Here is a 15,302-nt window from a genome sequence, read left to right on the forward strand (position 1 = left end):
AGTACTGTTTTTCACCCCAGTTTATGGTGGGGGTTTTTGTTATTAAAATATTGAGACAAAAAAGAGGATATTTATCAAATGACTGAATATTATTATGTGTATAATACCTTATAAGTAATAATAATAATAATGCATCAATTTTATATAGCGCTTTATCATAGACACTTTACAGAATTAAGGCATTATTCTTTCACACTTAGTGGTGGCAAACTACTGTTGTAGCCACAGCTGCCCTGGGGCAGACTGACGGAAGCGAGGCTGCCATAGTGCGCTATCGGACCCTCCGACCACCACCAACAATCACTCACACACTACGTACATACATAGGTGTAGGTGAAGTGCCTTGCCCAAGGACACAATGACAGATACCACTGCAGCGACTGCCACCCCACTGTGGCACCTGGAATTCTCAGTTGTCTCCCATCCAACTACTAACCAGACCCAGACCTGCTTAGCTTCCAAGATCTAACGGGATCGGGCAATGACAGGTTGGTATGGCCACGAGTGTAAGTGTAAGGTTAAAACCTATAGATCCGCCTTGGGTGTAAGAACCAAGCATTATATTTCATAAATCCCATGGGCTGTCTCTGCAGCAGGGTCAGGTGTGTCTAAGCTTCACCAGCTTTCAGCCACGATAATGATTCACACAACTCAGTGGGTAACATTCTAATTTCTTTGAAATGCCTTTCCAACCTGAACCTGTTTTCACAAGTTTCTATCAGGAACAGAAAGAATAAAAGATTATGTCTGAGTGTTGTGCTTTTAAAAAGATAGAAATATATTGAAAAAATAACCAGAGATGACATAAAGATGACATATTTCCAGTTCACCTTTCTGTATGGAATAACTGTACTTTTTTCATATCTAGAAACAATGCTGTTTTCATTAAATTGTCATGTTTTGAAGTAAAATTTCAATTTCAATAACACAGTAAAATGGGGTATGGAAAAATAAATGTTGCTCTAAAATGTTAATAATACTGGATCAGGGTGCACATCAATAGCCACCATTGACGTGTATTGTGCAGAGGGTCACTGTGTATTTTAAATATGTTCAAAATACACATTGAAAGAGAGATTAAAAGGTAGAGTCTGTCAGTGCCTGACCCTGAATCCAATTCTGAGGCTGATCAGAAGCCTTAATCACTTGGCTGAAATGGGAAGCACATTCCTGCAGCGTCATGACGGGGAACAACAGAGATTAGAGGCTGAGGATCGCAGTGAGTACGTACTGTAAGAACAGATTGTCTGAATGCATTTCAATGAGGTGATTCTGCTACCTCTGCTTTTGCAATTCTGTAGTTCTTCTAGCAGCTGCTCATGGCTGTTAACCAGAGGCTGACAAGTCATCTTGTAACCATCAGAATCTAGATTGCAACCGTTAACATCACTTTTTGAGAGTGTTGTTCTTAAATATTGGTCAATTTTAAACACAGAAGTCCTTATTGGGTACACTTTAACCTCTTTTACATCATCTGTTGGCTCATTTAGTAACCTACTGCCACCTATTGATGAGCAGGGTTGACTAGTTTTTATGTGCAGTTTAGGCTGTTTTCTTACTGGTAATATAGATATTATGTAGTTTCTAGTTTGTAAAATGTTAAATAAAATGAATAGCATGTGTTTACATACAGTGTTGGGAAGATTACTTTCAAAATGTAATCGGTTACAGATTACATGCACAAACACTTCTTGCGCGCGCACACAAACACTTGTGCTCACACACACAAATCTCTGTAGGTGAAGCAAACAGCTCACACACACATACACTAACACACACACACAGCGCTATCTACGTATGTTTATATTAAAAAAATAAAGTGCATGTTTCGAAACCTTTGTTTTCATCTTTGTGTCCAACAATACACGCATGGTAAAGTAGCTAAGTAATAATCCTGAAATAAATTGCATTTAAAAACATAAACCATTGTTTACTGTGACCGGAAGACAATTAATGCTATGATGTACCTATTAATGAGGTAATAAAATCAAATGGAACACCATCAATTAATATTTACATTTGTAGCCATTATTAATATAGTGCCAACTACTGACATGAAAGGGCTTAATAATTTTTGTGTGTTATGCTGCTTTCACACTGGTATAATTCTGGACTCAGGGTGAATGGGTGGAGAACAGGTGTTAATTTAATCACTTTGATATGGCTCGACTTGTGTTCAATTGTGGGTGGGCCGGTGTCAGTGCCGAGAGCGTTTGTGTTCACAGCGCACCTGAATCACTCTTTACTTCGATTGGAGGCGCTCTGTGTCCGGTTACAACCATCGTACTAAATTCTAGATCTAATCAGCCCGATCAGCTCTAGACTTTGTTTGTGTGTTCTGACCAACCAAACGAGGCAGATATTTGAGCAAATAAATCCTAGAATGTTTTAACTGCTCTAGGGTTCTTTGATGTGAACATTGGTTGATGACGTGTCGTGGATAGAAGCCTAACTATCCATCCATGCTACATCTGTCCAAGTCAGCATCATTGCAACTGCTGGAGAATTGCTTCCAGAAAATACCATATCTTCTTTTTCTCCCATGTTCTTATCCTGGGCTGTGTGGACTGTAGTTTAATGTTTTTTCAAAAAGTTATGCAAGGTTCATGCACAGATAGGAATATATTTTTTTTAAGAATTTCATGTTGAGATGATTACCTTCATTGTAGATTAACATGAATAGCCAGTCTCTGTTTTTGTGTTCTATTTGCACTTTAAATAGGAATAATTGGTCTTAGTCATCTTATTTTGTAATAATATTTGTTATATTCCTATTGAGTTGTAAAGGTCATATTCAAATCCATTATGCCCAGAGTCAAATAAATGTAAGGTTTTATTTATCCTTCTGCAATTTGGGTCTGTTTTCCTTTCAAAACATTGTATTGTATCGTTAATGTGAGCCCATTTCCGTCTATCGTATCGTGAACTCTGTCTGTCATTCCACTCCATCTAAAATCCATCAGTTTATACTATACCTGTCCACAAGGTGTCCTCGTTGCTGTCCCTTACTTTGCATTGTTCTGATTGGTATTGTGACAGATTGTATCCACACATTCAGCTTGTTTTCTTTATGTTTAATTCACTTTTTGGCTGATTGATGAACATCATACTCACACTCACAGGATTCTTGACCAGTATTTAATGTCTTTGCTTTAGAGCTCTCCATCAATCTAAATAGATGCAATGTATTTGAAATGTATATGAAATTAGTCTCGGCATAAATAGCCCATCTTCACATTGAGTACATATCCCTTTGTTTAGCTTTCCTTTTCTCATAACAGCTGATTTGAACATATTCATTTACTGGTCAAAGGTTTGGACAAAGCTTCTCATAAAAACTGAATGGGAAGGTGAGTCCAACCTTTTTATTGGTTGTGTAGATGGGTGCAAACACATTGACGTGTCACATGACGTGAATCTATTTTAGAAATGTACCTGTCAGTTTTAATATGATCAATACATATATTTTTTTTATATAAAATAAAAATAAATAAAAGCACAGCTAGTCGAATGCTTAATGTTCAGTTTTGTGGTGCACAGATAGCTGGAGCAACAAACATATCAGCCAATGATATTTCAATTTATCTTGCTTTTATGTCATGGGCTCACCTCAGTGCTCATAAGTGGCTTGCCCTGGGGCAAGTGGGGCAGCCCTTTAATTTCTTATATATTAATGTTTTTAAAACCAAGAAGTGGCTTCAACCAAAGACAAACAAGTTGGGTTCATGAACTGTAAATAATAAACGTACAGTGATTTTGACCTTTCATTATGATTAATTGCACATGAATACACACAAAGGTATCAACCACACATTTTTCCCTATAAAAATCAAAGTTACGGTATAAAGTTAAGCAGCTTACCTTAAGGTAGTATGGATTCCTGCTTTTTCTAATCAGTATGTGTTCTTTTAAAATACTTTATTATCATGGCAGTGATTTTCTCTGCTGTAAATATAATTCTTTGCTTACACATCCCATGATTTTGGTGAAATTTGTGACCGTCCTGCTTTTTTTCTGGCACAAAGTATCATTCTGTTCATCGCTTGGTTCTTTTCCTGTGCATGATTGTCGATACATTGATCCCTGGGTCCTCGGTGCGCATAGCAACATTTTAGCTGTTTTTAGTTCTGTTCATTTCAAATTCATTTTTTTAGATATTTATTTATAACAATATAACAATACACATTAATAAACTTAATAAATGAAAATATGAATGTGCAAGATTATACCAATAGCTAATTTCAACTTTAGTCTCCCGGCCAATAAATGCAGCCACATGAAACACACAGAACTTTAAAATACAAAAGTATGAGAAGAAGGAATTTTAAATATGCATACAATACAAAGTACATTACTGCTATTTTTTTTATTTAGTCTTTGTCTTATGTTTTGTCTGTCCTTTTCACCATGCTCTAGTGGACTGAATCTTGTTAAAATAATGCGAGGAGGGCCGAGGGCTGGGCCTCCAGCGGCGGGGAGAGGAGGGCAATGGCGGCTGCTCCTTCAGCCCATTGACTGTAGCAGCGGCGCAAGCCCAGCCCCGCTTCGCACCCTAGACCGACCGACCCAGCCCTCAGAGCCAATCCTTATCCCGAAGTTACAGATCTGACTTGCTGACTTCCCTTACTAAAGAATCCACGTTTAACTGAATTATCGCGGCATTGGTGCACCAATAACCCAACAAAAAACTGCCATATTGTGCTTTTTTGGCTGTAAACAGAGGCTAAACTCGTTTCAGCTGCCCACAGCAATGGAACCGGGTCAGGAAATGCCCGTATTTTTTGACATCACGTAGGAACTATGTATATTCGAGCCTGTGGTCATGTGACTGCCGTAAAGTGAAACGAGGCATTCTCCAGGTCATATGACCTGGCCAAAGATGGTCCGTCTTCTCCAAACTTACATGGGTGGTATTTCAAGAGGGAAGACCCGCTCGGAGCATTGATACTGTCAAATGCTGTATATTGGCCTGAGGAATCATTTAAAATAACTCATATATGGGTCAACTCTTTAGGTCAAAAAGTCTGCGGTGTGCCTTTGAATATCTGTAAAAAATATTATTAAAAATGATGTATTTTGCCTTCATTTTATAGATTAAACCAAAGGTTCCCAATTCAGGGGTCACGAGCCGCCAAGTGGGGGTCGCGAGATGATTTCAAGAATGCTTCTCAGCATGGCACTCACATTTGCACGTCACTCTACTGCACCACAGGCACGTACGGGTGTGTGAGGCAGTAGTTAGCTCAAATAAACACTGCATTAAAGCTGATATCCGGAGATTCTGAGGACGCTATGTTTATATATGATTCTTTTGAAATGCGAAAAAACACCTAACTAGTCTTTTACTATGGTCTACTGCCGGTTCACATACATTAATGTATGTAAGTCCCGCCTTCGTCCTATAGACCCCTATACAAATGGAAAAATGCACTGTGATTGCCCAGCCAATAGGCTTCGACATCCAGTAGCGGAGACTGTCAATCAAAGTGAATGCACGTGCATAAACTGTGCACGGAAACAAGGCCGCGCGACATGACAGCAAACAGGTATCACTCTGAGCAGCATAGCATCATAGAGGAGTGCTCCGAAACTCCAAAGTTACCCATTCCACGATGCCAACGTATAAAGTTTCTACTAAAAAAGAAAACAAAAGTCCGAGTACAAAGCTTCGTGACCTCAACAGAATTTATCTCGAGGCTGCTTTTCAAAGGGGGACAGACTTGCTGCTTTTAAAAGGATTCCGAACGGACCAGGATTTGGCGACATTTCTCATGGACAGGTCATAAACATGTTTTGCTCAGTGTTTTATTAGTGAAAAACAATACTACACGTGTGTTGGTGTGTTAAAGATGATCAGAAATGCTGTTAACAATCCATGGATGACAAATGGACTGAGAAATGCCTGCAAGAAAAAATACTATTTGTATAGACTGTTTCTAAGATCAAGAACTAAAGATGATGAAGTTAGGTATAAAACATATAAAAACAAATTAGTTGGAATCATAAGAAGGCAAAAAAAGGATTACTATACTAAATTGTTAGACAAAAATAAAAATAGTACAAAAGACACATGGAGCATAATAAATACTGTCATGCAAAAAGGCAAGGTAAAAACAAGATTTCCTAATTATCTAACAAAGAATAATGTTGACATTTACAATAAAACTGAAATTGTAAATGAATTAAATAATCATTCTGTAAATATTGGCCCTATTTTGTCCCAACAAATTCCAGATGGAAACATCAATGATGGAACAGTACCAGATAATGTTAGCAGTATTTTTCTTGAAAGTGTACAAGCGAGTGACATATTGACAATTGTCCAGAAGTGTGTCAACAAAAAATCAAATGATTATACTGATATGAATATGGTATTGATAAAGCAAATTATAGATGTAATTATTGAGCCTTTTACCTATATCTGTAATTTGTCATTTACTTCAGGAATATTTCCAGACCACATGAAAATAGCCAAAGTTATTCCACTCTTTAAAAAAGGAAATAAATCTGAATTTTCTAATTATAGACCAATATCATTACTTCCACAGTTCTCTAAAATTCTGGGGAAGTTAGTATTTGCGATTAGACTGAATACATTTCTAAATTAATTTAAGATTTTAAGTAACAGCCAATATGGGTTTCGTCCTAATCACTCAACTGCTACAGCAATTATGGAACTAAATGAAGAAATCGGCAATGATATAGACAAAAGGCACTATTTAGTAAGCATCTTTGTAGATCTTCAAAAAGTGTTTGATACGCTGGACCATAAGATATTGTTGCATAAATTACATAAATATGGTATAAGAGGTGTGGCACACCAATGGGTTACCAGCTACTTAAAAAACAGAAGTCAGTTTGTCAAAATTAACAACATAAAGTCTAAAAATTGCAACATAACTTGCGGGGTACCACAAGGATCGGTCCTAGGACCTATACTTTTTCTTCTATATGTAAATGACATTGTGTCTGTGTCTCAGTTACTCGGTGTATTCTATTTGTGGATGACACCACTTTATTATATTCAGGAAAACATTTAAAAGATGTACTACAAATTGTAGAGAATGAATTCCAGAAAATGATGAGGTGGTTCAATGGCAATAAATTGTCCCTTAATATAAGCAAAACTAAATTTATGATTTTTTGTAGTAAAAGGAAATATGCCGAAGCGTCATTATTTATAAACGGATTAGAAATTGAAAGGGCACATGAAATTAAGTTTCTAGGTATTATGATTGACGAACACTTGACATGGAAATCACATATTGATAATGTCAAAGTAAAGGTCTCCCAAATAATAGCTGTACTGCATAAAGTCAAAGATTCTCTAAATAAGAATGCATTGTTTCTGTTGTATAATTGAGTGTTCCACATCTGATTTATTCCATTGAAGTGTGGGGGAAGTGCCTGCAAAACATAAATCAATCCAATTTTTTTTTTTCACAGAAAAGAGCGATTAGAGTCGCCAGTGGAAGTGGATACAGAGACCACACTAACCCCTTATTCATACAACTAAAAACACTGAAATTTAATAGACTAGTAGAGTATAATCTTCTAAAAACCATCTATAAAGCTCATCTGGAAAGTTTACCAAACAATTTGCAAAACAGATTCACCAAAAGAAAAAGTAGATATGAACTAAAAGGTACTGAGGTTTTTACAAAACCCAGGTTTCAATCGGCTGTAACGAAAAGATGTCTCTCAATCAAAGGAATCGCCCTGTGGAACAGTCTTGATTGTAAAATTAAAACTTCTAAGTCCATTTATGTGTTTAAAAAGTATGTTAAATTATCAATGTTACAGAAATATAACACTGCAGAGTAGCAGATCAACTTTATTTTGTATTTTGTGTTTTGATGTCTTGTAATTGATAAGACGGCTGCATGAGACGGCTCAAAGGAACTGGAACTGTAAATCATTTTGTGTTGATAGGGAGCAGACATAAGTTTTTACTTCTTTCAGCTCCTTTTCATTCGTGTAAATTCTGTTGTTGCATTTTTTTAAAAATGAATGCAATAAATAATAAAATGAAAAAAATGAAAATGAGAAATCGGATCATCGTTATGCTATGCGCGTACACAAAAGTAGAAGCGTGGCTTCTGGTATATTGGCAGAGGCAGGAGGAGGAAGTGGAGCTGTTTAGGGAGGGACATTGAGACGTTTTGAATTATCTCTCTCTCTTTTCATCCTCCGGATAATCGCTTTGAGCTTGGGACAATATTAAGACGTTGGTTAATACAGACCAAAGACAATACAGAAAGGCCAGTAGAGAGGGCAACAGAGGAGATCGGATAAATACCGCTGCAAACACACAACCCTGGTGGCACCGCCCCCAGCCCGGGTTGCCGTCCTTCGCTAGTAACCTAAACCCCACTCTGCGACGGCGATCGCGGGGGTCTCGCCTTAGCTATTGCCCTGTTCGACGCGCGCCCCGGGTACCCAGCGGGTTCATTGTCTCCAGATCGCCAGGCGCGTTACCCTCGTCTCGAGGGCAAAGAGAAACCAGCGTGTGCCCAGACCCTGTGCCCGGTTTGTGGCTATTAAACCTGTCTTGACTAAGTGTTCTGATAACATGTAAATCATTTCATGGATGTCATGCTGTTCTTCTCTCTTCTGCTGCTGTTAAGCCCGTGTTTGTTTGAAGTAATAAATGCTCGAGTCCAGTGTGCACGTTTTTCACCACTTGGGATAGTGGGGGTCAGTAGTCTCTGTCACCGTTATTTTGGGGGTCGTGGGGTGAAGTTTGGGAACCCCTGAACTGAACAAAATCATTTCTATGTACACGTTATTAATACTGCTCTACCCGTGAAGCTGTCTACAAAGTTGGCCATCACACCAGGAATTTAATATAAATCACAATAACATTTTAGTTTTTTAAAAAATTTTTCAACAAGGAAGCAATCAAAATTGCATTAACAGAAAAACTTTGGCTGCTTTGGGGCCTGCATACGGGAGGATATCTTATTCCTAATAAACACTTTAGTGTTTGAGGCCAAATTCATTCTATCCGTTTAATTATTATTACTGAGGTCTCACACAGAGAAGTACCAATATTTGTATTACAAGACATTTGTACAACCTCTATGCCACCTTATCACTGACCCTGCAGCCCCTCACCTTCATCAGTCACGACCACATCAACATTATTCTTTTTTTAGCACATGGCGACTGAAGGCATGTAGGCACAGGTGAGTGCAGGGCTTATCTACGCCTTCCAGCTGTTCCCTTGTAACCCATCACTGCCTCTGGTAACAAGAATTCAGTTTAAAATGAGTCCAGGCATCGATCATTTAACCCCAAGTGGAATAGGTTGGGAGTCATGATAAAAGGTAATACATTTCTTCATGTCAGTGTGTCCCGCTTCACATCATCACTCAAACATACTAGCATGGACTTGAGACAGTGCCCACAGAGAAATATTGCTGTAGGTCACAAAAACATTGTATAGCAATGTCTACTCTCTGTTGGGTGTCAATAAAAGAAAGACGAAGAACTGCCAAAAGGGTGACAAATGTCTTCAATTACAGTAAGTAGGAGCAAAATACAAGAGTTGAATCACAAGTGATTTTAAGTTCTTGTGACGCATATAGGACAAAGGACATCTACAATCAGAAACACGATTCTTTTAAATGGAATGCTTCAACTGCTGACCAATAGTAACTCAACACTTGTTTAAGAATTGCTGTTTAAAATAGCTAAACATATGCTGGAGGAGGCACAGTCACATTGCAGTCAATAGCATCACGCTAGCTCGTAGAATGAAATATCTCAACTGGCTGACATCAGATCACACATTACATACTGTATTTTTGTTATATTGCTTATTCTAATTTCCAACTTTTCAGTGCACCATGGAAGCTGTATGATACCTTTAAAAAAAAGCAAGCAAACCTTTACAGCCTTTGAAGCCACACAAAACAACAAAACCCAAACAGTGAGTCACTCAGCAACCACACAATGTTCAGATTTTATGAGATAAAGTCAGACAATTGTGAAAACATCTTGATTTGTTACCCTTTCTTCACACACCTGATTATTAGAGCGGGTGTGTCATTCCCTTCCGACAATGTGTCACTGTGCTGCGTTCCTGCATACCACATCCTCTGCTCCAAGTAGTTTTCCACTCTCTTTAGCCACTCCCCCTTCCAACTCACTCCCCTCACCTGCATTACACCTGGTCCTCAATAGTAATCACATGTTATAAAAGCCTTTGCAAATCACTCTCTCCTCTTCAGCCCTTTCTCTTGATTTCATTCCCTGATTACAGCTTTCTTCCCTGACCTCAATTCCTACCAGGGCAGAGACTATTTCTCTGCCCTGGTAGGTGCATTATTTTCCTGCCTCTGGCCACGTCTCTTTAGCTATGTTTACATTAGAGCTTTAATTCAAAACAAAATTTAAATCCTCTTTAAAAATATTAAAAACACCTGACTCCGTTTGGCGCATGCTCGTCCTGTTACGATGACATGATGGTGAAGACCAGAATGACCGCCTGAAACAAGCATTTCAACTCGAGCCAAGACTATTTACTTAATATGAGCCTTAGAAGATATCGATATAATGAAGAGTGGATGAACAGAACCATAAACATGCAGACATGCCCTCTCTTTTTACATTCTCCCTCTAATAAAGTTTTTCTTACCCTTCTCTTAAATAGAACTTATGTGGACTTTTCTGTTGAAAAGACACCCAGACCTAAAGTGGAATTGAATAAAGATGAATAAACATGTTTTCCATGTAAACCTTAATTCAGAATAACTATTTCCATGTGAACACAAAGCAGAATTTTAAAAAATTAATTCAGAATTAAAAAAAAAAAAAAACAATGTAACAATGGCCAATGTCTCTCCCCCGAACTGAACTGCTTACAGCATCTGAATATGAACGTTTTCTTTGTATACGTTGTATATGTTAGACATTCTGCTCCCAGCTGGCATACAGACGCAAAGATGCAGTCTGTAACTCTTATAAAAGTGCCTTTTTGTCATATTTGCCAAAGCTGTCTTTATGTAAGGACAACTTTACATGAAACTAGTAGTTTGTGTGAAAAAAACAGGCTCAGTGGCCACATTTACATGGGAGCTTTAATTCCTCTTTATAGCAGAATAAAAAAAAAATCTCTTTAACCTGACCTTGCAAACACATAATCCCTAATGCTAATTTATTTCCAAATTAAAGTTAATTCCAAATTAGGTGGCTGGTTTATTCCATTTTGAATTCTGAATTAGATAATTCCTCTTTCTTGTAAACACTTCACTTGGCTAAAGCCGCTTTGAGTTAATTCATATCGTTTTGCACATGCGCGACTTGCGGCGATGACGCGCTGGTGACGACATAATCCAAGATGGCGGCGGCCCGGAGTCCAGCCTAGACTATTTATTAAAGGCCTGGACGGAAGCATAAACATGCAGACTTTCACACGGATGACTCAGACTTATTAAACACACAGACCTCGGTAAACACGGTAAACGGAAAACGCTTCAGGCTGGCACTAGGACCCGGAGGCGGAGTAAATGCGTCCCTGTACTGCATTCACATGCTGTAATATCACCAGTTTATCATTTTACCTGTTGTTACAGCTACTGTCTTTGCCAGATAAGTGCTGCAGTAATATGCTTTTAACAGAGCATGTTGTAATACTGTGATGTTTCTGTCGGGCTAACGTTAGCTTGTTAGCTTCTCTGGGGAGGGACTTTGGAAAGTTTGGAGGCAGGGCAAGAGAGCAGCAGGGAGGGGGGGGGGGATCTGAGAGTCGCGGGCTGCACCTTTAATACCACTATTTATTGTTCCTGCTAAGGCCGTCATTAAAGACATCATAAACCATTTTTGAGGAGATGTGTTGCATTTGACACCTACCACACCCCCTTGACAGTACACACTGGTCAAACATGGAGAGGCCAGTACATTGTTGTTTTGCTCAAGAGAAACTATGGAGGTGTTTTACGCAAGGTGTTTATCCTACAATCTTTCACTTCTCTTGCTAAGGCCTTTATTAGAGACAAAATCAGTTTTTGGAGCTGCTGTGTTGCATTTGAGTTCATTCATTTATAGCTTGCTTCTGCTGGTTTCTATCTCCAGCACTCAAAATTCACTACGGGGGTCAAGCAGTAGGATACATTTATCAAATTATCTTGCTGATCTTATTAAGATTGCATTGTAATCATCGAGGTGATGGGATTTCTGGAAAGTGTGATATTTATTGATTGAATTGTTTTACTCAGGTCAAAGATAATGCCCGACCTGTGAATTTAAGTAGAATCAATGACTCACTATTGTGCCTTTTCACATAGTCCCTTTTCACAAAGAAGACAAAGGTCACTTTCTAGTAAAGGATTGTATTGCAATGAACTTTGTTCCTCTCTGACTGAAATCACATGAGGTGAGGTGTATGCTGTCAGAAAATATCACACCCAGGAATGTAAATGCTACCTGTAAACCTGTTTCAATAATGTGTCCAGCACGACAAGCAATTACATTAAGCTATTGTATTTAAAAGTGTTCAAGTCAAAGTCTGAGCTCCTATCTCAAAACCTCAATTACTATAAAAACTAAAAGTCAAATGTTATGAGCCCAAAGGCTAATCCTTCTTCTTATTTTTATTTTACCTTTAACAGTGTTTTCAATGACAACATGAGGCAGGAAGAAGTTACAGTGTGTTTTGTCCTCTGAGAAAATGTATTTTGAACTTGAGATCATAATAACTTGTGAGGAGTATAATTAGAAGTAATTGACACACAAATAATAAAGCTTGTTTGAACATAGTCAGACTAAAGTGATGTAACCATCGCTGCTGAATTGCTACAACCTGAATAAAAAAAAAATCTAAAATCAAGAATGTGGATAATTAAAGCATAAATATTGATTCTGTTAAGCATCATTGCAGGTGAAGCATATTTAATAGTTGAAGACATTGGGGTTTCTGAATTAGTTACTTTGGTCTTTATAAGATAAATTAAGATATATTTTTTTATCATACTATTTCCCGTTTCAACTTGTATAAATGCCATCAGACCAGTGCAACCCTGACCATGGAAAAATGGGTATGGATGATGAATAAATGGAATAACTGCTAACACTACTCATTTACACCATTTTAACCAGTATTTATTAAAAGACCTTAAACATATTGTGCTGTCAAAATTAACTATAATAATAGCAGTACAATATAAACATCAACTGAATGTACACTGACCTAAAGAATCTTGAATAACACTGTATATAATTCTATTTTAGTGCACATTTACCGGCTTTCATTGACATTTGTTGATATGCAAACTGCTGCACAATCCCAGATGATGCAAGGCAACTGAGTAAATACTTAAAGGATGAACAGCACTCACAATGTTTTTTTTTCCAGACTGAAGGCTTGTCTGCAGATTAAATGCTGAATTTACAACTGGGTGAGGTACATCTGTCATCTTCAGGCCAAAAGAAAGGATCACTTGTAATTGCTTGCTTAATAATGCTACAACTGTGAGAGAATCATAAAATACTATTACTTCAGGAGTTTGTGTGTGTCTGCCTGGCATATTTTTCATGACTCACTTGCTTCTAATTTGTCTGCAGCCAAATTCAACTGTCAGGGTGTGATCATTGCCAAGACTATAAGCCTCAGGTGAAATTGAACAAAGGAATCCTTACAACATTCTCCCAATGAAGTTTTTTTAATATGAGAGGCTTACTTTAAAATAGTAGATATGATTGACTGGGTTTTTAATGTGTGGATCTTCAGGCCATGTTTTGTCATCATCATCATGTAAGAGATTTGTAAGGCTTTTTACGCCTCTGAGCACTTGTCCACCTCAGGCAGTTATTTGCTATGCATGCAAATAAAAACCATCACAAACTCATAACAAGGCTTTCAGTTTAGCGGCAGCCTCAATTTTCGATAAGTGTCAGGAGTATATTAACAGAAATGCTGACTCACGCTTCTCCCATATACCCATTGTATCCCTGTGCAGGCCTGTCTACAGCGCTACACCCTGGACAGGACGCCAGTCTGTCGCGGGGCTAACAAGAAGAGACAGACAATAACCCCCACACACCCATAAATTTTGACAATTTGGACACTCCTAATAAACATACATGTTTTTGGGACAAAGCCGGTGTATTTAGAGAAAATCCACATATGACAGGAGAGAACATGCCAGCATCCATGGCATCATTTGCCCAGGAATCAAACACTTGTAGCGAGGTTGATATTCAAACCACCAATGCTTTGTGTATCTTTGAAACCATGTTTCTGCCATCTGTCAGGTCTCTTCCCAGCTTATGTTTACTCATATCAATTGTGTGCATGTTTTTATGGGTGTGTGTGTGTGCTTTATGTGTCCTGAGTTCCTCTTCTGTTTTATAGCCCCACCTATTTGTAGCCAGCAGTCCTTTTGTTCCTCTGATTATTTAAGATTTGTGATTAACAATGTTGAACCAGATGATGAAATGCTTGTGAGTTATTTTCTCTGTCCATGTGAGAAACTTTCTTAAGATAAAGACACATCAACATGGAAGAGTCTAAAGAGTCAAGGCTGCCTTTGAGATTTATTGGGTCCTGCTACTAAGTCTAAGGTTGTCTGTATTCATGAGCGCTTCTGAAGTGTGCAGAAAGGATTTCTCCTCTCTCCATTTTTTCCAATTAATTCAGCCTTTGTAAGGTCAATTCAAGTACCACCTCAACTATGATGGTAGCAAACCACTGGCCTCTTGCAATTTATTTTAATTTATCCTATTTTAATTCATTTAAAATGACGAGATTGTGAGACAGTCATTTTTTTTCTCAGATTTATTTTTTTTAATCTCATTTATTTTCAACAACACTGGTGACACGTGCCAGGGAGACATATGCAATATAAATCTGGTCTTAGCTTGAAGGTAATGGGAGGATAAACTTTACAGAGAAAACGTTGGAAAAAGAGTCAACCAGTAACCAATCAGTTCAAGGTTTAACTGTAAACATGTAATATCATGCACAATTCAAAATCTTGCATTTCTCCAGTGATCAGATTTGGTCATTGACTAACTCTTCTTATTCATATCAGCTCTCAAGTGCCTGAGAAAGAAAACTATTCTGACTACGTAGCCTGCAAGTTTTTGCAGAGCTGACTTCAGTGCCAATGCTGGTCGATAAGATGGCATGAGTTTTCCCTGCTTAGTTTTGACCTTCCACTCAATGGTTGCATTTTATTGTATTTGTCAGTGCAGATAGAAAATATCTTTTGTCTTCCTACCTGACCTCGGTTTTTGTAAGGCCATATTTACCTTCAGAAACTCCTTTTGAACATCTTTAAACAGCAGACCAAGCCAAA

At 38.0% G+C, this 15,302-nt stretch overlaps 1 pseudogene; it reads right to left on the bottom strand.

The window, feature by feature from the left end:
- Positions 1–388: 388 nt before the first annotated feature.
- LOC114464154 (uncharacterized) lies at positions 389–506 on the bottom strand (annotated as a pseudogene).
- Positions 507–15,302: the final 14,796 nt, after the last annotated feature.

Source organism: Gouania willdenowi, chromosome 5 (assembly GCF_900634775.1).
Source record: "Gouania willdenowi chromosome 5, fGouWil2.1, whole genome shotgun sequence".
In the NCBI taxonomy this organism is placed as follows: domain Eukaryota; kingdom Metazoa; phylum Chordata; class Actinopteri; order Blenniiformes; family Gobiesocidae; genus Gouania; species Gouania willdenowi.